General features: G+C 45.5%; 1 protein-coding gene across 2 annotated transcripts in view; it reads right to left on the bottom strand.

The window, feature by feature from the left end:
• Window positions 1-16,871, bottom strand: part of slc25a22a (solute carrier family 25 member 22a) — a 125,645-nt gene extending 108,774 nt beyond the window's left edge. Inside the window, exon 1 of one of the 2 annotated variants that reach the window (XM_059651904.1) lies at window positions 16,764-16,871. The gene's annotated coding sequence lies outside the window, so the exon portion shown is untranslated. The remainder of the gene's footprint in view (window positions 1-16,763) is intronic. The other variant, XM_059651905.1, reaches the window with a different exon arrangement.
• Window positions 16,872-20,767: the final 3,896 nt, after the last annotated feature.

Here is a 20,767-nt window from a genome sequence, read left to right as displayed (position 1 = left end):
CAAATTAATTACAACAATGACCACACTTCAAAATATTTTCAAAGATTTTGAAGTATGTTGGGAAATCAAAAGATGGCAGACATTATAGAAAAGATATTTTAGTTCCATAGTTAATATGTCCAGAACAGGAAAAAAGAAATTACAAGTAAATGTGCCTGTTGCAACATGTGATTGGTAAAGCCAAAATGATGCATTCCCTTTCTTCTTGGTCTTTCATGCAGGCTGCCTATATCCTACAGATAAAAGGACCTGCTGCTAGAAGCTTATTCCCAGGTCATCATCTGTTCTTTCTCAGTTGCTTGGCTTTCATCAGCAAGATAGCATAGGAAAAGAAATGTTAACCATTTGATATTGGACAGATTTAGATATGCTCCTGAGAATTCATGGCACAAATGTCATGTCACAATGTTTCTACAGTTTCATCCCAAGAATATCTCAGAAGTTCTCAAAAGCACCACCTCCTCCTCCTCCTGCTGAATGTAATATGTAACTATCAGGGTTATTCATGTGCCTCATTCCAATATCTATTGCAGTTCTGTCCAAATTTCCCAAAGAAAAATGTCAATTTTTAAATCTTGCTCCTGATGGTAAATGATGACTCAATAAATCAAGTCAGGGAGGAGCTTCAGAAATGCCAAAATATGTGACCATCACCACACAGGATTCTCCACCATGATAGGCAAAGATAAAGCTTCCTTTTGAGAATGAAGTTGAATTCTCATCAAGACAGAATAAGCCTGCTTTGGGCAAAGGGTTCATAGTGAGAATACAATCAAGAAAAGGTTTCTCTCAAGAAGTAAAGCGGACACAAAACAAGGTTTCAAGGGAACGGTTATGGTCTGGAAAGCATTGCTTCTGGTTGCGCTGGAGGCAGGTTCAAACAAGAAATTCAAAAGAGAATTCAACTTGTGGTTGAAAAAAAGAACAAAGAATGGTTGTTTGGAGAGTCAGAACAGACAACATCTGAATGCTCCTTTTCTGTGACATCATAATTCTGTTCTTCATGATCAACCTTCCCCATTCACCTGAAAAACAATAACCCAGGGGCCAAACGATATATGCAGTAAGGCATCAGGAACAATGGAGTCTCCTCTGATGTCTGTGTACCACAACATCACAGCTCTGTACATCTTAGGAATCTCTTGCGAAAATGACCCACGGTCACTTCACACTGGCAATAAAGATGAAAACTCCACTGAAATCAAGTAATTGCATTTCTTCTATTTGATATGAACATCAATCTAAATTATTATATATTATCTATAACTTAGACTCAAGCATGGAGATGGGTTTTCAACTGTGGGGGAAAAAACTAGGCAGTAAAGACCTAAACCCTTAATCTGCCAAGGCCTATACAAAATATAGTGAGAGGTACAACACCACAGAAAGTAGGAACTGCCAATGCCAGAGAACCTGTGGTAACAAGGTGCAGAGCTGGATGAACACAGCAGGCCAAGCAGCAAAGCTGACGTTTTGGGTCTGGACCCTTCTTCAGAAATCAGAAGAAGTGTCCAGACCCAAAACGTCAGCTTTCCTGCTCATCTGCTTGGTCTGCGGTGCTCATCCAGCTCTACACCTTGTTATTCCATTAATGTGAATACTGTCTTGTTAGTTGGCACTGCAATTTTTAAGCAACAAAGCACTTCAATTCACGGATTTGTAAACATTGTTTTGAGATAGGGAGCATGTTAACAGAATATGTCGGCACTGAAATAATGCTTCATGTTTAATATTTGCAGTTACGTGGAGTTGCATTATGGATAGAGATAAGTCTGATTGACAAGATGGGTGGAAGTATTCTTTGAACAAATTTCTGCAAGAACGAAATCATTGCTTTTATGACTGTGCGCCTGAGTTCAACTTATCTTCCTTTCATGACTGACCTACTCCAGAAAGGTTTAGCCCCATCCCAGCCTATTCTGGGTAGCATCTTTTAGTCAGTGGGAAGATATAGTGCCAAATGTTAATCAACAAAGTCATAAAGTTGGGGCTGGTGAGGAAGGAACTTCAAGTTAAATCATGACTAGTATCCAGGAATGCCAGCTGGACAAATGTGCTCCCAAGATATACTGGGATGCCAGATAAGGACAAGATTGACTGAGGAGCAGAAATATCAATGACGTTTGACAAAACAGGATGACCTTAGCTATAAAAACTGCAGTTATTAAAAATCAGATTAAACGTACCTCTGATCAGATTGGTTTCACTGAGTTTTACACTGTATTAATTTAAAATTAAAAAAAACATTTGTCACCTCGTGGGAAGATCAGTAATGAGATTAAGATTCACTTGGACAAAGCTGTACCTTTGAGGAAAAAGAGAATGGAGATGAACACCAGTTTAACTTTTACGTGTGCAACAGTTTCATTTGAAAGTTAGAAATCCCTATGCAGTGAAACACCTACAGATATGGAAGTGCTGCACAGAAATGCACTTCAATAAATGTGAAATAAGCTATACAAGTTATTTAAAATTTAAAAAGCCTCTTGTCAGGGCAATAGTATGAATCTATGCCTAGATAACCATTCAATATATACACTTTTAAGATTGTTATTTGGCATGACAAAACAGAAAGGAAGCTTCAGATAAATTGATAACTTTCTGTTTACTCTAAGCAGAATCTCACTGAAGCCAAAGTGCATTGCAAATCAAACAGTGTCCGAATTATGTGGTGTTATTTCCATTTTCTAATTTTGTGTGTGTTTTTTTGGTCCTCTGAAAAAAAATATTTTGCAGATGACTCACAATAAATAAAGGCAGTTTTTATGCTCAATTTAAAAAAATACCATCCCAGTGAATCACAATCTCACCATTTTTCCACTCAATAAGAAACACTGTCATTTTCATCTCAAACTACACGGCAGCAGAAACTATCATAAAACTTACTGATGTCAGGGTGCTTATTCCAATCAGAAGTTTAATGAATGAGGTTGAATAGCTGTTAATTATTACATGATTCTGTGTATATCAATATCATATTCCAAACAACAAAAACAACTTTCCGAACATCCAAGCCAACAAGCTTCATCCAAGCATTGCTGCTGTTTCGCCATCTCAATTGGAGGATCCGACGTAACTGAATTACTGACCATCATCCAAAATAGGAATGGTTGTGCAGGAACTAAACTGAATCCCTTTCTGTCCAGTGGTTCCTCCCTATGTCTTCTCAGATTCACTCTCAACTCCCAACTGCACAATTTCAGCCTTTAGCCCATTCATGGTCAATCCACAACCAGAACTATTTCCAATATTTCCTGTTCAGAGATATTGTGCAATGCCTCTAGAACAGGTGGGACTTGAACATGGCCCTCCTGGCTCAGAGGTAGGGACACTACCGCTGTGCCACACGATGCCCCCCAGAACAGTGTTATTTGCGTACCACATACCTAGGACCATCTGGCACAATCACATGCAACGCCTACTTCTAAAAATCCACTTCAACTAACAAAATAGCATGCTTCAAGTCACCAACAGGATTAAAATTCTTACTTTCTCTCTGACCCATTACGATAAAACTATTTTTTTTAAACACTATTAGTTGTAAAAGTGTTTTACTTATGATCTCTTCCATGATAAAATATACATACACACACATCCATTTCATACAATATTGTTAATCTGCTACAACTTGAATCCAAGTACAAAGCAGAATGAAAATTCCTTCTCTCTATTTTCAGCACAATATTTTATTGCAAATTAACAGTCTCATTAAGCTAATAATTTATCACAAAATCACACTGTTTTTAAAACTGCGGACGTGGCAGCACAATGCATTTTAAAATTGCCTCCTTGTTACCTCAGATCTTTATCCTTGAAAAGTAACATTCTCATGACACAATGATCTTTGCTCCAACAAAATGACCACAAATGGCATCACTCTAGACACTGCCCTATGAGCGAAATCAATTTTCCTCTTGCTGTAGACTGACGTCAACAAATATAGAATTGACCGTAAAACTTAGTAAAGGCTATACACAAACAGGTTGTATTGATAGCTTCCACTTAGGAACCCTGCAGCCCAATGGTATCAATGTGGACTTCACAAGCTTTAAAATCTCCCCCTTCCCCACTGCATCCCAAAACTAGCCCAGCTCGTCCCCTCCCCCCACTGCATCCCAAAACCAGCCCAGCTCGTCCCCTCCCCCCACTGCATCCCAAAATCAGCCCAGCTCGTCCCCTCCCCCCACTGCATCACAAAATCAGCCCAGCTCGTCCCCGCCTAACCTGTTCTTCCTCTCACCTATCCCCTCCTCCCACCTCAAGTCACACCTCCATTTACCACCTACTAACCTCATCACGCCTCCTTGACCTATCCAGCCTCGCCAGACCGACCTATCCCCTCCCCACCTATACTCTCCTCTCCACCTATCTCCTCCTTTATCCATCTTCGGTCCACCTCCCCCTCTCTCCCTACTTATTCCAGAACCCTCACCCCATCCCCCTCTCTGATGAAGGGTCTAGGCCCGAAACGTCAGCTGTTGTGCTCCTGAGATGCTGCTTGGCCTGCTGTGTTCACCCAGCTTCACACTTTGTTATCTTGGATTCTCCAGCATCTGCAGTTCCCATTATCTCTGTACTGATTTCTTTCTAAGCTTAGTCCAAACTTCAGCCTATATACCTTACCTTATGCAACTAACAAAGAAAGTGTATCAACATAACCGTGAATGAGATGGGATGGTTTATTTCACCTACAGTAGCTCATGTGAAATGACCATTGGAAACACATTCCCCCCAAGGTTGGGTTTCAGGAACTTGGGTCTGCAACTGGCTACATTGCACACGAGGGCGAAGGCTGCCTCCCTTGCAAAGTTACATGCCAAGCCACTTGTCACAGTTGCAGCAGCCCAGAGGAAAAAGGACGGAATGGCACTAAAATAGAGAGAGGGGGAGAGGGGGAGGGGGAGGAAGAGAAAAAAAAAGAGCGAGAGAGCGTCACAAATGCTAAGCGATTCAGGAACACTTTTGTTCATTATGTTTCCACACAATTTATGATTGTTTTTAAAAAGCCATAAAAGGCATGCTCTCTGAAGAAGTTCAAGCACAGCATGTCATATTCTGCTCATCACTGACCAATTTGAAAAAAGGTACCTAAAACAGGTGTGAGGCACTTCATTTATGTTAGACACTTCATTCACTTACTTTAGGCAGCCACTTGTTGCAGTTACTTAAGTGGAGGGAACAGATCTGACAACCCCGCAGACATGTACAAATTTCCAATTTCCAACCTAGGATATAGCCGAGATGGTTGTTTATGACTGACAGTGAATAAACCTATTAAGATTGTCAGAGTTATCAGCCCAAGGAGTTAAGACATTATGAACTTTGCCTTCAAGGATAAATAATTTCTTTCATCATCACCGGGACCCTCAATGTTGTACGGGAAGGAGTAAACACAAACTAAGACCAGTGTACAAATACAAATTATTCTGATACACATGTAGAACACATTGCTATTCGTAGATATTGATTTTTACAACACAGGGCAATGGATTTGGATTTCAGTTTTGTGAAGGCAGTTTTTATTTAAAACAAAAAGGTCAAACATTAATTTGAAACAGTGACCTAAAACCATCACGGCTAAGAAAGTACATGATACAGTTAAGTGCCTTACAGGATACCTATGCTGTTAATTGCTGAAATGTTTAATTGAGGCATCGATTGAGGCATTCAAGAGGGCAATGCATGATTATTTAAATAGAAACAGAAACAATGTGCAGCATTACAAAGTGCAGAAGGCTGGCACTAAGTTAAACTGCTCTGAAAACCAGTGCAGCCTGACACTGGCTGGTGAAAGTCCTAATTCTACAAATGAAACAATTCTGAGATTCCGAGTTTAAGTCAGTTCATAAAAATCAAGGACTTCCTCCTAGATGAAGAATCAAGCTTTCAGCTAAGACGACCGCTTTCAGTCTAGCAGAAGCACTTCAAAGAGTTGGAGTAATATTTCTTTGAGATTGAGAAAAGAATATTACTTGAAAACAGTTTGAAATTTTGTTTTGCCACTTATGTCTAAATCTTTCTCGACAATTATAAAGCTTTGTTTGTTTTTTCTCCTTCTGAGTAATAAATGCACAATATGTTAGAGGACCTTGGCAGCCTTGAGAGGATAAGTTCATGACTAACCACCTTGGCAATCAAATGTAAAAATGCAACTTGAGATCTCAGAGCCAGGTTTGTCTCCAGGATCTGACTTGTCCGCTATTACTATCAGCTGACATCACAACAATATAGCTAAAACTATGAAACTTTAATTAACACAATGTGAGATGTTCTTCAAACCATTTTAATATCTCTTGTATTTCTGATTACAAGGCATCTTAACATCTGTTGTATTTCTGTTTTTCAGCAAAATGTAACCAACTATCATATCAACAGCATATTGAGCTCACTGGGTGGTAGAAACATCAAGTCTGGCAGACATCAGAATGCAAGGAAAAGAATCCTGACCAAAGTGATCATCACTGGGGCTCATACAGAAGACAGTAGAGCAACACATATTACCGCTCTATTCAAGAAGGGAATCTGGGAAGAAAACTGGAAACAATAAGCCAGTTAGCTTGATATTTGTTGTGGGGAAGATGTCAGAATCTATTGTCAAACAGGTCATAGTTGCAAACTTAGAAAATCTTAGGAAAACAGGAAGAATCACAGTTTTATGAAAGAGAGGTCATGTTTAACCAATGTATTACCCAATGTAAACCAATCCTTTGAAGAAGTAATGTGCGTCATAGATAAACAGGAGTCAGAAGATATACTGCACTTGGATTTTCAAAAGAGAGATCTAACTGTGCATGCTCCCCAAAAACTGCCAAAGACTGTGACCATACTTCTGTCACTCCCAACTGCCAGCTTTTAATGCAATCACGCAGTACATGAATTCCAAATCCCATTTTCACCGTGCAGCAGATCTACTTTACACTCTATGATGCTTGCTACAGTGGAAACCTCAATCGTCAGGCCCATAGTGGGAAATGTTATCAATGCTGTGACAAACAAGTTGCAAGAAAGTGACTCCACAACAGACAGTCTGCAAAGATCAGTTGTAAATATGATTATAAAGGGTTTGTGGCAAAACACACATGCAGCTGGTATGTAGTTTAGAGATAATGGGAACTGCAGATGCTGGAGATTCCAAGATAATAAAATGTGAGGCTGGATGAACACAGCAGGCCAAGCAGCATCTCAGGAGCACAAAAGCTGACGTTTCGGGCCTAGACCCTTCATCAGAGAAGGGGATGGGGTGAGGGTTCTGGAATAAATAGGGAGAGAGGGGGAGTTGGACCGAAGATGGAGAGAAAAGAAGATAGGTGGAGAGGAGAGTATAGGTGGGGAGGTAGGGAGGGGATAGGTCAGTCCAGGGAAGACGGACAGGTCAAGGAGGTGGGATGAGGTTAGTAGGTAGCTGGGGGTGCGGCTTGGGGTGGGAGGAAGGGATGGGTGAGAGGAAGAACCGGTTAGGGAGGCAGAGACAGGTTGGACTGGTTTTGGGATGCAGTGGGTGGGGGGGAAGAGCTGGGCTGGTTGTGTAGTGCAGTGGGGGGAGGGGATGAACTGGGCTGGTTTAGGGATGCAGTGGGGGAAGGGGAGATTTTGAAACTGGTGAAGTCCACATTGATACCATATGGCTGCAGGGTTCCCAGGCGGAATATGAGTTGCTGTTCCTGCAACCTTCGGGTGGCATCATTGTGGCAGTGCAGGAGGCCCATGATGGACATGTCATCTAGAGAATGGGAGGGGGAGTGGAAATGGTTTGCGACTGGGAGGTGCAGTTGTTTGTTGCGAACTGAGCGGAGGTGTTCTGCAAAGCGGTCCCCAAGCCTCCGCTTGGTTTCCCCAATGTAGAGAAAGCCGCACCGGGTACAGTGGATGCAGTATACCACATTGGCAGATGTGCAGGTGAACCTCTGCTTAATGTGGAATGTCATCTTGGGGCCTGGGATGGGGGTGAGGGAGGAGGTGTGGGGACAAGTGTAGCATTTCCTGCGGTTGCAGGGGAAGGTGCCGGGTGTGGTGGGGTTGGAGGGCAGTGTGGAGCGAACAAGGGAGTCACGGAGAGAGTGGTCTCTCCGGAAAGCAGACAGGGGAGGGGATGGAAAAATGTCTTGGGTGGTGGGGTCGGATTGTAAATGGCGGAAGTGTCGGAGGATAATGCGTTGTATCCGGAGGTTGGTAGGGTGGTGTGTGAGAACGAGGGGGATCCTCTTGGGGCGGTTGTGGCGGGGGCGGGGTGTGAGGGATGTGTCGCGGGAAATGCGGGAGACGCGGTCAAGGGCGTTCTCAATCACCGTGGGGGGGAAGTTGCGGTCCTTAAAGAACTTGGACATCTGGGATGTGCGGGAGTGGAATGTCTTATCGTGGGAGCAGATGCGGCGGAGGCGGAGGAATTGGGAATAGGGGATGGAATTTTTGCAGGAGGGTGGGTGGGAGGAGGTGTATTCTAGGTAGCTGTGGGAGTCGGTGGGCTTGAAATGGACATCAGTTACAAGCTGGTTGCCTGAGATGGAGACTGAGAGGTCCAGGAAGGTGAGGGATGTGCTGGAGATGGCCCAGGTGAACTGAAGGTTGGGGTGGAAGGTGTTGGTGAAGTGGATGAACTGTTCGAGCTCCTCTGGGGAGCAAGAGGCGGCGCCGATACAGTCATCAATGTACCGGAGGAAGAGGTGGGGTTTGGGGCCTGTGTAGGTGCGGAAGATGGACTGTTCCACGTAACCTACAAAGAGGCAGGCATAGCTGGGGCCCATGCGGGTGCCCATGGCCACCCCCTTAGTCTGTAGGAAGTGGGAGGAGTCAAAAGAGAAGTTGTTGAGTGTGAGGACGAGTTCCGCTAGGCGGATGAGAGTGTCGGTGGAGGGGGCCTGGTCGGGCCTGCGGGACAGGAAGAAGCGGAGGGCCTTGAGGCCATCTCCATGCGGAATGCAGGTGTACAGGGACTGGACGTCCATGGTGAATATGAGGTGTTGGGGGCCAGGGAATTGGAAGTCCTGGAGGAGGTGGAGGGCGTGGGTGGTGTCACGGACATAGGTGGGGAGTTCCTGGACCAAAGGGGAGAAAATGGAGTCCAGATAGGTGGAGATGAGTTCGGTGGGGCAGGAGCAGGCTGAGACGATGGGTCGACCAGGGCAGGCAGGTTTGTGGATTTTGGGAAGGAGATAGAAACGGGCCGTGCGGGGTTGGGGAACAATGAGGTTGGAGGCTGTGGGTGGGAGGTCCCCTGAGGTGATGAGGTCATGAATGGTGTTGGAGATGATGGTTTGGTGCTCGGGTGTGGGGTCATGATCGAGGAGGCGGTAGGAGGTGGTGTCGGAGAGTTGGCGTCTGGCCTCGGCGATGTAGAGGTCAGTACGCCATACTACCACTGCGCCACCCTTGTCTGCGGGTTTGATGGTGAGGTTGGGGTTGGAGCGGAGGGAGCGGAGGGCTGCCCGTTCTGCGGGGGAGAGGTTGGAGTGGGTGAGAGGGGTGGAGAGGTTGAGGCGGTTAATGTCTCGACGGCAGTTGGAGATGAAGAGGTCGAGGGAGGGTAGGAGGCCTGGGGGTGGTGTCCAGGAGGAGGACTTGTGTTGGAAGCGGGTGAAGGGGTCAGTGGAAGGAGGGTTGGGTTCCCGGTTGAAGAAGTAGGCATGCATTTGCATCTCTCTGCACTCTTATTTAAAATCATGTGTGCTAAAGACATTACTTCCCCGTAAATCATGTTTTTATCAAGTAGTAACTTTGCATTGATTAGAATTGCTAATCTGGTCAGAACAAAGGTCATCACACAATGATACTTCATGCAGTAGGCAGTGATGATTTGTCAGCAGATTCCATGGCATCGAAAAAGCATAAAAATGAAATGCAATCACCCCACTAGATCAACAGTATACACTTTTATACAAAAAAAAATTGTCTCTGAATGGTCTATTGCATTTGAGAGTTCTTGAGCCAATTTCAGACAAAGCAGCGGGTGGCGTCAGTCACTCCATTAAACTGAACAGTTTGATCATTATCTCTGGGGGTGGTTGAGGGCATGATGAAAACCAGACTGTTTGTAGAAGCCTCTCTGGTAATAGGGAGCCAGCAATATTGTCAAAGGGGAGACTTGAACCTGGGCCTTCTGACCCAGAGATAGGGATTGTACCCCTGCACCACAAAAGCCTCTAGCCAACAATATTACACGTTCACCATGAAAATTGATCTCTTGGATAGTCACACCATGGGTTAACAAGCAGCATGTGTCAAAGTGCACCACAGCAACAGGCAGCATTTTCAAGAATGGGGCATAGCTAGGAGGAGAAACCTGGAGCTGATGTTAAAAATAGTAATAACAGCTATAAAAGCAATGTTTAAATTAATCTAATCTGTACTTAATGGAAGTTATAAACTTGCTGAGATATGCCATAATGATTTAAAATATATATTTACCCTGAGGGAGATGACAACATTTCAAAGTGCTCACTGCTCTCTTTTTTTTACAATCAGGAACAGCAAAGGTAGTTACAATAATACCAAAGTGCAAATCCAATGTCGCAATGAAACGTTGTTGAAATTTTATCACTAATACAATCATTCTTTAAGTTGCTCTGTGAGCGGTAACACTGCATGAACTATAAATATGAACAGATTCAGGACAGATGCAGTAGCTCAAAATTGGGCATCCATGTGAGCCAGAACCTTCAGCAGCAGAATTGTATTCAACTGCAGTTTGTCGCGCCATGGTCTGGCATTCACCCTGCCATTACTATCAAACCAGTGTGCCAACACTGTTCGATGAACAAGCCAGGAGCAGCACTAGACATAGGTGGCAACAAGGTGAAGCACAGGACTACGTGCTTTCCAAACAATCGAAGTAGTGCACAATAGACAGAGCTAAGTGACTGCACAATCAACAGATCAGATGAAATCTCTGCAATCCTACCACATCCAGTCGTGAAGGGTGGTGAACAATTAATCAACAAACCAAGGGAGGAGGTTCCACATATATCCCCATCCTCAACACTGAGAATGGCCTAGCACTTATGTGCAAAACAGAAAGCTGAAGTACTCATGCGTGATCTATCTCAACCTCTTCCTGGTGCCCCAACAATCACGAATGCTCGCCTTCAGCCAAATCAACTCACTCCACATCAAGAAGTAACTGACAGCATCAGATACTGCAAAATTTTATGGACAACATCCTAGTTGTAGCATTGATGACTTCTACTCCAGATCCAGCTGTACCAGCAAAACCACAGCCTGACAATCTGGAAGATTGCCCAGCTATGTCATGTAGCCGTGAAGGAAGAGACAGCTCATTTAGTCAATTACTATCCCATCAGTCTACTCTTGATCATCAGCAAAGTGACAAAAAGTGTCATCAACAATAGTATTAATATTACTTAAACAGCAATAACCTGCTCATAAATATTAGTTTGGGTTCCAACAAAGTCACCTGGCTCCTAGCCTCATCACACTCCTGACACAAACGTACACAAAACAGCCAAAATCATGAGGTGAAATCAGCGTGACTGCCCCAACATTAGCTTGCATTTGATCAAGTACTGCATTAAAGAACTCTGACAAAACTGAAGTCACAAGGGACCAGGGGGAAAATACTTCACTGCAGGCGGCTGTGGTTGTTGGAGATCAATCATCTCAGTCTCAGTATATCACTGCAGGAGTTTCTCAGGGTTGTGTCCTGAGGTTCACTCATGTGCAGTTATCTTCATCACCTTCTATTCATCATAAGATCAGAGGTGGAGATGTTTGATGCTGATTGCAGCGTTCAATATCAACTCCTCAGAAGTGAAGCAGTACGTGTAAATTTAGTGAGATCAGGACAACATTCAGCTTTGGGATGATAAATGGCAAATAATATCTGCATTTCACAACTTCACCAGAAAAAGACTAGACCCAACAAAAGAAAATCTAATATCTTCCATTTGCATTTGAATTCCATTACCATCATTGAACAATGTCACCATTAACATCCTGAGGGTTATTGTAATCAGAAACTTAACTGAATAAACCAGATAGATACTGTAGCTACAACAGGTCAGAGGGTGGGAATTCTGCAGGAACTAACTTGCCTCCTGACTCCTCAATGCTTGTGTGCCATCCACAAGGCACAAGACAGTAGTGTGATTGAATAATCTCCACTCTCCTGAGAAAGTGCAGATCTAACATCACTCAAGAAGCCAGCACCATTCAAAGCAAAGAAGTTCGAATGAATAGCTGCCCATCCATCACTTTCAAGATTCATTCCCTCCAACATAAATACACAATGGCAGCAATGTGTACCATACACTACATGCACTGCAATGACTCTCAAATTTCTTTAACAGCATTTTCCGAACCGATGACCTCCAGTATCTAGAAAGACAGGGAAACCAAATGCATGCGTACACCAATAACTGAGATTTCTCCTCTGAACTGTGCACCATCCTGACTTACAACTATGTCACTATTCCTTCAGCGTCACTGAGCTAAATTCCTGGGACTCCCTTTCTGACAGCTCTGTGAATGCCCCTATACCACACTGACTGCAGCAGCTTAAAAAGGCAGCTCAGCACCATCCCATCAACAACAGCCATGATTGAGCATCAACCTTGCCAATGATACTGATGTGCTGTGAAAGAACAAAAAAGATCTTCAGCAGTTCAAACAAAGTGAAACTGACCATGTCCCAGAGGCAGATTTCCATTATCTGCTAATGCTAACACTTGTGTCCCACTTCTTAGGTAAAGGATGAATGCGGCATTTACACAAAGTTTTGTATTTTTAATTTATATACATTAATGCCTTACATCAGCAGAAATGCCACTCTCGTGTTAAGGAATGTAAGTGATGCATACTACTGTGAGTCTTTTTTTTTACAGGGAAGCTTTTTGAACATCTCTCTGTGTGTGTTTATCAGCAGACAAACCTTCTCTCATCTCCTACACCAACATTTTCTCCTCAGTCACAATCTCTCTTTAACAATATATCATAAGAGCTGTTGCAAACATTTCCCTCTTTTTTCCTGTTTTACTCACAACGTTCTTCCTCTTGTCTACATTTCTCAATTAATTCTGACTTAAAATCTTGAACCATTCTAACTTAAAATCTTAACACAAAACTTCCACCTTATTAACCAGACCCAAAAGTAAGGGTCACTGCGATGGAAACCCTTCCAGACTTTTACTTGCATACAGGATTGTTTGCATCTATCATATTCAAATTGTCCCTAAATTTAGAACACAATCATAATGGGAACAATGGATAAAACCATTGTGCCTTTAAATACTCCAGCAGGCAAGTTCCCGTACAGAAACCTGAAACAAATTTGTCTTTACACAATAATAAAATGTGAGGCTGGATGAACACAGCAGGCCAAGCAGCATCTCAGGAGCACAAAAGCTGACGTTTCGGGCCTAGACCCTTCATCAGAGAGGGGGATGGGGGGAGGGAACTGGAATAAATAGGGAGAGAGGGGGAGGCGGACCGAAGATGGAGAGTAAAGAAGATAGGTGGAGAGAGTGTAGGTGGGGATAGGTCAGTCCAGGGAAGACAGACAGGTCAAGGAGGTGGGATGAGGTTAGTAGGTAGCTGGGGGTGCGGCTTGGGGTGGGAGGAAGGGATGGGTGAGAGGAAGAACCGGTTAGGGAGGCAGAGACAGGTTGGACTGGTTTTGGGATGCAGTGGGTGGGGGGGAAGAGCTGGGCTGGTTGTGTGGTGCAGTGGGGGGAGGGGACGAGACGAACTGGGCTGGTTTAGGGATGCAGTAGAAGGGGAGATTTTGAAACTGGTGAAGTCCACATTGATACCATATGGCTGCAGGGTTCCCAGGCGGAATATGAGTTGCTGTTCCTGCAACCTTCGGGTGGCATCATTGTGGCAGTGCAGGAGGCCCATGATGGACATGTCATCTAGAGAATGGGAGGGGGAGTGGAAATGGTTTGCGACTGGGAGGTGCAGTTGTTTGTTGCGGACTGAGCGGAGGTGTTCTGCAAAGCGGTCCCCAAGCCTCCGCTTGGTTTCCCCAATGTAGAGGAAGCCGCACCGGGTACAGTGGATGCAGTATACCACATTGGCAGATGTGCAGGTGAACCTCTGCTTAATGTGGAATGTCATCTTGGGGCCTGGGATGGGGGTGAGGGATGAGGTGTGGGGACAAGTGTAGCATTTCCTGCGGTTGCAGGGGAAGGTGCCGGGTGTGGTGGGGTTGGAGGGCAGTGTGGAGCGAACAAGGGAGTCACGGAGAGAGTGGTCTCTCCAGAAAGCTGACAGGGGAGGGGATAGAAAAATGTCTTGGGTGGTGGGGTTGGATTGTAAATGGCGGAAGTGTCGGAGGATAATGCGTTGTATCCGGAGGTTGGTAGGGTGGTGTGTGAGAACGAGGGGGATCCTCTTGGGGCGGTTGTGGCGGGGGCGGGGGCGGGGTGTGAGGGATGTGTTGCGGGAAATACGGGAGACGCGGTCAAGGGCGTTCTCGATCACTGTGGGGGGAAAGTTGCCCTTGACCGCATCTCCTGTATTTCCCGCAACACATCCCTCACACCCCGCCCCCGCCACAACCGCCCCAAGAGGATCCCCCTCGTTCTCACACACCACCCTACCAACCTCCGGATACAACGCATTATCCTCCGACACTTCCGCCATTTACAATCCGACCCCACCACCCAAGACATTTTTCCATCCCCTCCCCTGTCAGCTTTCCGGAGAGACAACTCTCTCCGTGACTCCCTTGTTCGCTCCACACTGCCCTCCAACCCCACCACACCCGGCACCTTCCCCTGCAACCGCAGGAAATGCTACACTTGTCCCCACACCTCCTCCCTCACCATCATCCCAGGCCCCAAGATGACATTCCACATTAAGCAGAGGTTCACCTGCACATCTGCCAATGTGGTATACTGCATCCACTGTACCCGGTGCGGCTTCCTCTACATTGGGGAAACCAAGCGGAGGCTTGGGGACCGCTTTGCAGAACACCTCCGCTCAGTCCGCAACAAACAACTGCACCTCCCCGTCGCAAACCATTTCCACTCCCCCTCCCATTCTCTAGATGACATGTCCATCATGGGCCTCCTGCACTGCCACAATGATGCCACCCGAAGGTTGCAGGAACAGCAACTCATATTCCGCCTGGGAACCCTGCAGCCATATGGTATCAATGTGGACTTCACCAGTTTCAAAATCTCCCCTTCTCCTACTGCAACCCTAAACCAGCCCAGTTCGTCCCCTCCCCCCACTGCACCACACAACCAGCCCAGCTCTTCCCCCCCACCCACTGCATCCCAAAACCAGTCCAACCTGTCTCTGCCTCCCTAACCGGTTCTTCCTCTCACCCATCCCTTCCTCCCACCCCAAGCCGCACCCCCAGCTACCTACTAACCTCATCTCACCTCCTTGACCTGTCCGTCTTCCCTGGACTGACCTATCCCCTCCCTACCTCCCCACCTACACTCTCTCCACCTATCTTCTTTACTCTCCATCTTCGGTCCGCCTCCCCCTCTCTCCCTATTTATTCCAGTTCCCTCTCCCCATCCCCCTCTCTGATGAAGGGTCTAGGCCCGAAACGTCAGCTTTTGTGCTCCTGAGATGCTGCTTGGCCTGCTGTGTTCATCCAGCCTCACATTTTATTATCTTGGAATTCTCCAGCATCTGCAGTTCCCATTATCTCTGTCTTTACAGAAGATGTAGTAACATTAGGGAGTGGGGAGAAGGGGGTGGTGTGCTGGTGGTTATCAGCTTTCGTCGGTTGGCCACTATTGACCCTTTAAATGAGGTGCACAAAGTTTAATGGGCTGGAAGAGTCGCGGGGGGCGGTGGAACTGCACGTTCATCATTCCGTTTTATTTCATCATCCTTGAAATGCTGTGGCCAATGTGAAGATAGCAAAATGTCTGTTGACTTTTAGAGCGAAATTCCAAACTGAGCCAAATTCTCGGCACTCACACGGCTCCCTCCTGGCAAATCTACAACATATAGCCAAGACTAAAGTGAAATAAGAATGAAACAGGCAGGCTGAATAAAAATAAACGAAGGCTTCCATTAGTAGAAACGGGGAGCGTGAGGGGGGGGGGGTGTTGCGGGTAGAAACTCTTTACAAATACTGTCAAACAAAATGACTGAAGTCAAAGACTATATTCAGGACGCTCTGACGGTACAGCCTGTTAACAGAACCAGGAGTATTCCTTTCAGTCGTGTCTCCCCTCAATATACTGTAGAGCAGCCATTGTTACTATCCTCACTCATTCATTATAAACTCGCGTTGCAAGAGGTTAGTTGAAGCACTCAAAACCTGTGATCCACAGCAAGAAGCAAATAAAAGGGGAATTAAACAGGCTGACACGTTTCCTACTGGATCAGGCAGGAGATTAGGAGCTGGATCCATTGAATCTCCGTACAGCTACACACTGGCTGGTAATAAAATAAACCCACCTTTAATCGCCTCGAGATTAAGCTGATCAGAGGCAGCGACGATCCTGGATTGTTTTTAGATTAGAAGGTTTTTGCTAAAAAAAAATTCACGCGAAAATAAAACGGTGCGCATTTCACACAACACAGACTCCAGAGGCGATGGCTAAGCCATGGTTTACTCTCTGAGAAAAACAGCCAGCCTGTACTGCATGTTATGCCCTGACTTCCCAAATTTTGCGTGTTGTAAGTGATTCATAAAACCGCTCGGTGAGTGGCAAGCTAAAAGGCATCAGGGCTGCAAGGAGACAGAGCACTCTTTCTTCCATCTCTCTCCCGGGTTAAGTGCATTGTGCTGCGGTTGTTGAACGCTGCATTTAACCCCCACTCCCCCCGGCGCTTCTTACCTCAGCCCGCTCTCCGCTGCAAGCTCTCTCGCAGAATGAACACCATCTGGCACCCAGGGCGTACTATGGCCGTCGGCAGACCCACGGCTGGTAGCGCGCGCGCTCGGACGCCTGGCCGGCGCGCGCACGCCTCCCTCCCCTCGGGGGTGGACAGGGAAAGTAGCGCGAGACTGCGCGGCCGCGTTTGTTCGCTGTGTTGCATTCCTTGCCAAGTTGTCATTATTTCACCTCTTCGCTGTACATTTATGTTTTATTTTGTCTGTTTGTATTGCGGCCCTGTGCATTTGCCGTTATGGAAGCCTTGCACTGTACAATTTTTGTCTGTGCGGTTTTGTACTGTTGCATTGTGCTTTTGTCAAGTTTGAATCTCGGCGCTGTACAATTTTTATTTTGTTTCTGGGATGCTTGTAACAAGTTTTGCATTTGTCACTTTGGAATCTCTGCGCTGTATAACTTTTGTCTGTGGGATGTTGTACTGTTGCCATATGCATTTGTCACTTTTGAATCTGTTCGCTGTGCAAATTTTGTTTCTGGGATATTGCACTGTTGCCCTGTAGCAAATTTTGCATTTGTTATTATTTAATCTCGTTAATCTTTTTATTTTGGTCGTGGGATGCTGTACTGTTGCCCCCTAGCAAGTTTTGTATGTGTTATTATTGAATCAATTCGATGTAGAAATTATTTTATTTGTGGAGTGTGTTGGGAATCAATAAGTGGAGAACAGAAAAATTGCTTTGATCGATTTGTGATTTCAAACCGTTACCTTCAGGAACATTGTCGTGCTTGGAAGTTCCAGGTAATTATGTAACGAGTCTACTCCATGCCTCTCCTTCAAAGTGGAGAGGATATATAAGAAATAAAAGACGGTGAAAGCTTTGTAATTCCCTTCACCGACTCCTGTTTGCCCTGTCGGTCACCGAACAAGGTAAGTGCAAAGTTAAAAGATAAACTTGAAGTGATTCAGCCTTTTTGTGTATTGCAACATCTGAATGGCAGATTTCGTTCCTTGTTTATTTTGTGGGGGAGAATTGTCTTGGGAAATCAATTGCAAAGTGCCAAAAAAAAATCGCATTCCAAGTGACCCGCTGTTACCGGTGCAAAGTAGTAAAAGAGTTCTGAGGGAGGTGGCTGTGGAAATAGCGGAGGCTTTGGTCATGATCTTTCAAAAGTCACTGGAGTCAGGGAAAGTCCCAGATGATTGGAAAATTGCTGTTGTAACCCCCCAAAAGATGGAAAATTATAGGCTGATTAGCCTTACCTCGGTAGTTGGTAAAATTCTAGAATCCATTGTCAAGGATGAGATTTCTGAATTCCCTGGAAGTGCAGGGTCAGATTAGAACAAGTCAGCATGGATTTAGTAAGGGGATGTTGTGCCTGACAAACCTGCTAGAATTCTTTGAAGAGGTAACAAGTATGTTAGACCAGGGAAACTCAGTAGATGTTATCTATCTAGACTTCCAAAAGGCCTTTGATACGGTGCCTCACGGGAGGCTGCTGAGCAAGGTGAGGGCCCATTGGATTGAGGATTGGCTGTCTGACAGAAGGCAGAGAGTTGGCATAAAAGGCTCTTTTTCAGAATGGCAACCGGTGACGAGTGGTGTCCCGCAGGGTTCAATGTTGGGGTCGCAGCTGTTCACCTTATATATTAGTGATCTGGATGAAGGGACTGGGGGCATTCTGGCGAAGTTTGCCAATGATACGAAGATAGGTGGACAGGCAAGTAGTACTGAGGAGGTGGGAAAGCTGCAGAAAGATTTAGACAGTTTAGGAGAGTGGTCCAGGAAATGGCTGATGAAATTCAGTGTGAGTAAATGTGAGGTTTTGCACTTTGGAAAAAAGAATACAGGCATGGACTATTTTCTAAATGTTGAGAAAATTCGCAAAGCAGAAGTACAAAGGGATCTGGGAGTGTTGGTCCAGGATTCTCTAGAGGTTAACTTGCAGGTAGAGTCCGTAATTAAGAAAGCGAATGTAATGTTGTCATTTATCTCAAGAGGGTTGGAATATAAAAGCAGCGATGTGCTTCTGAGGCTTTATAAAGCTCTAGTTAAGCCCCATTTAGAATACTGTGTCCAATTTTGGGCCCCACACCTCACGAAGAACATACTAGCCCTGGAGCGTGTCCAGCGGAGATTCACACAGATGATCCCTGGAATGGTAGGTTTAACGTATGATGAATGGCTAAGGATCCTGGGATTGTATTCATTAGAGTTTAGAAGGTTGAGGGGAGATCTAATAGAAACTTACAAGATAATGTATGGTTTAGAAGGGGTGGAAGCTAGGAAGTTGTTTCTGTTAGGTGGGGAGACTAGGACCCATGGGCACAGCCTTAGAATTAGAGAGGGTAAATTTAAAACTGAAATGAGATGACATTTCTTCAGCCGGAGAGTGGTGGGCTTGTGGAATTCATTGCCACGGAGTGCAGTGGAGGCCTGGACGTTGGATGCCTTCAAGGCAGAGATCGACAAATTCTTGATCTCAGAAGGAATCAAGGGCTATGGGGAGAGTGCAGGGAAGTGGAGTTGAAATGCCCATCAGCCATGATTTAAATGGTGGAGTGGACTTGATGGGCCAAATGGCCTTACTTCCACTCCTATGTCTTATGGTCTTATGGTCTAATGCGAAGCAGTTTCTAATCCAGTTGCCAACACGAAATTATCTCCTCCCTGTAGTTTGCAACCGTTGTTTACTAATACCCGTATTATTATTCAATTACACCAGGGAAAATAGATTAACAAAGGTAGGGTGCCTATGACACGGTGGTAGTGTCCCTATCTCTGAGTCAGGAGTCCCAGGTTCAAGTCGTGTCAGCTTTGGAAGTGCTCAATGACATCTCTGAACAGGTTCATTGAAAATATCTAGATCCACAAAGGTGAGCACCCCTCAATGAAATTGTCATCAAACTTGTGTGGAGAGACAGTGAATTGTTGTATTAAAAATATTAAAAGCAGAGATGGCCAATCACTTTCCCATTCAAAATGTAATAGTCTACCATGATAGCTGCTTTCTGTCCTTTAAATTATGTCATCATCCACCTGAACTTTGGTGCTTCTTATCCAGAAACATAGACTGTGTTAAAAAGTATCAGAGATAATGGGAACTGCAGATGCTGGAGAATTCCAAGATAATCAAATGTGAGGCTGGATGAACACAGCAGGCCAAGCAGTATCTCAGGAGCACAAAAGCTGACGTTTCGGGCCTAGACCCTTCATCAGAGAGGGGGATGGGGAGAGGGAACTGGAATAAATAGGGAGAGAGGGGGAGGCGGACCGAAGATGTAGAGTAAAGAAGATAGGTGGAGAGAGTGTAGGTGGGGAGGTAGGGAGGGGATAGGTCAGTCCAGGGAAGACGGACAGGTCAAGGAGGTGGGATGAGGTTAGTAGGTAGCTGGGGGTGCGGCTTGGGGTGGGAGGAAGGGATGGGTGAGAGGAAGAACCGGTTAGGGAGGCAGAGACAGGTTGGACTGGTTTTGGGATGCAGTGGGTGGGGGGGGAAGAGCTGGGCTGGTTGTGTGGTGCAGTGGGGGGAGGGGACGAACTGGGCTGGTTTAGGGATCCAGTAGGAGAAGGGGAGATTTTGAAACTGGTGAAGTCCACATTGATACCATATGGCTGCAGGGTTCCCAGGCGGAATATGAGTTGCTTTTCCTGCAACCTTCGGGTGGCATCATTGTGGCAGTGCAGGAGGCCCATGATGGACATGTCATCAAGAGAATGGGAGGGGGAGTGGAAATGGTTTGCGACTGGGAGGTGCAGTTGTTTGTTGCGAACTGAGCGGAGGTGTTCTGCAAAGCGGTCCCCAAGCCTCCGCTTGGTTTCCCCAATGTAGAGGAAGCCGCACCGGGTACAGTGGATGCAGTATACCACATTGGCAGATGTGCAGGTGAACCTCTGCTTAATGTGGAATGTCATCTTGGGGCCTGGGATGATGGTGAGGGAGGAGGTGTGGGGACAAGTGTAGCATTTCCTGCTGTTGCAGGGGAAGGTGCCGGGTGTGGTGGGGTT

Source organism: Stegostoma tigrinum, chromosome 17 (genome assembly GCF_030684315.1).
Source record: "Stegostoma tigrinum isolate sSteTig4 chromosome 17, sSteTig4.hap1, whole genome shotgun sequence".
NCBI classification, from domain to species: Eukaryota; Metazoa; Chordata; class Chondrichthyes; order Orectolobiformes; family Stegostomatidae; genus Stegostoma; species Stegostoma tigrinum.
This window is presented reverse-complemented; position numbering and strand designations above follow the sequence as displayed.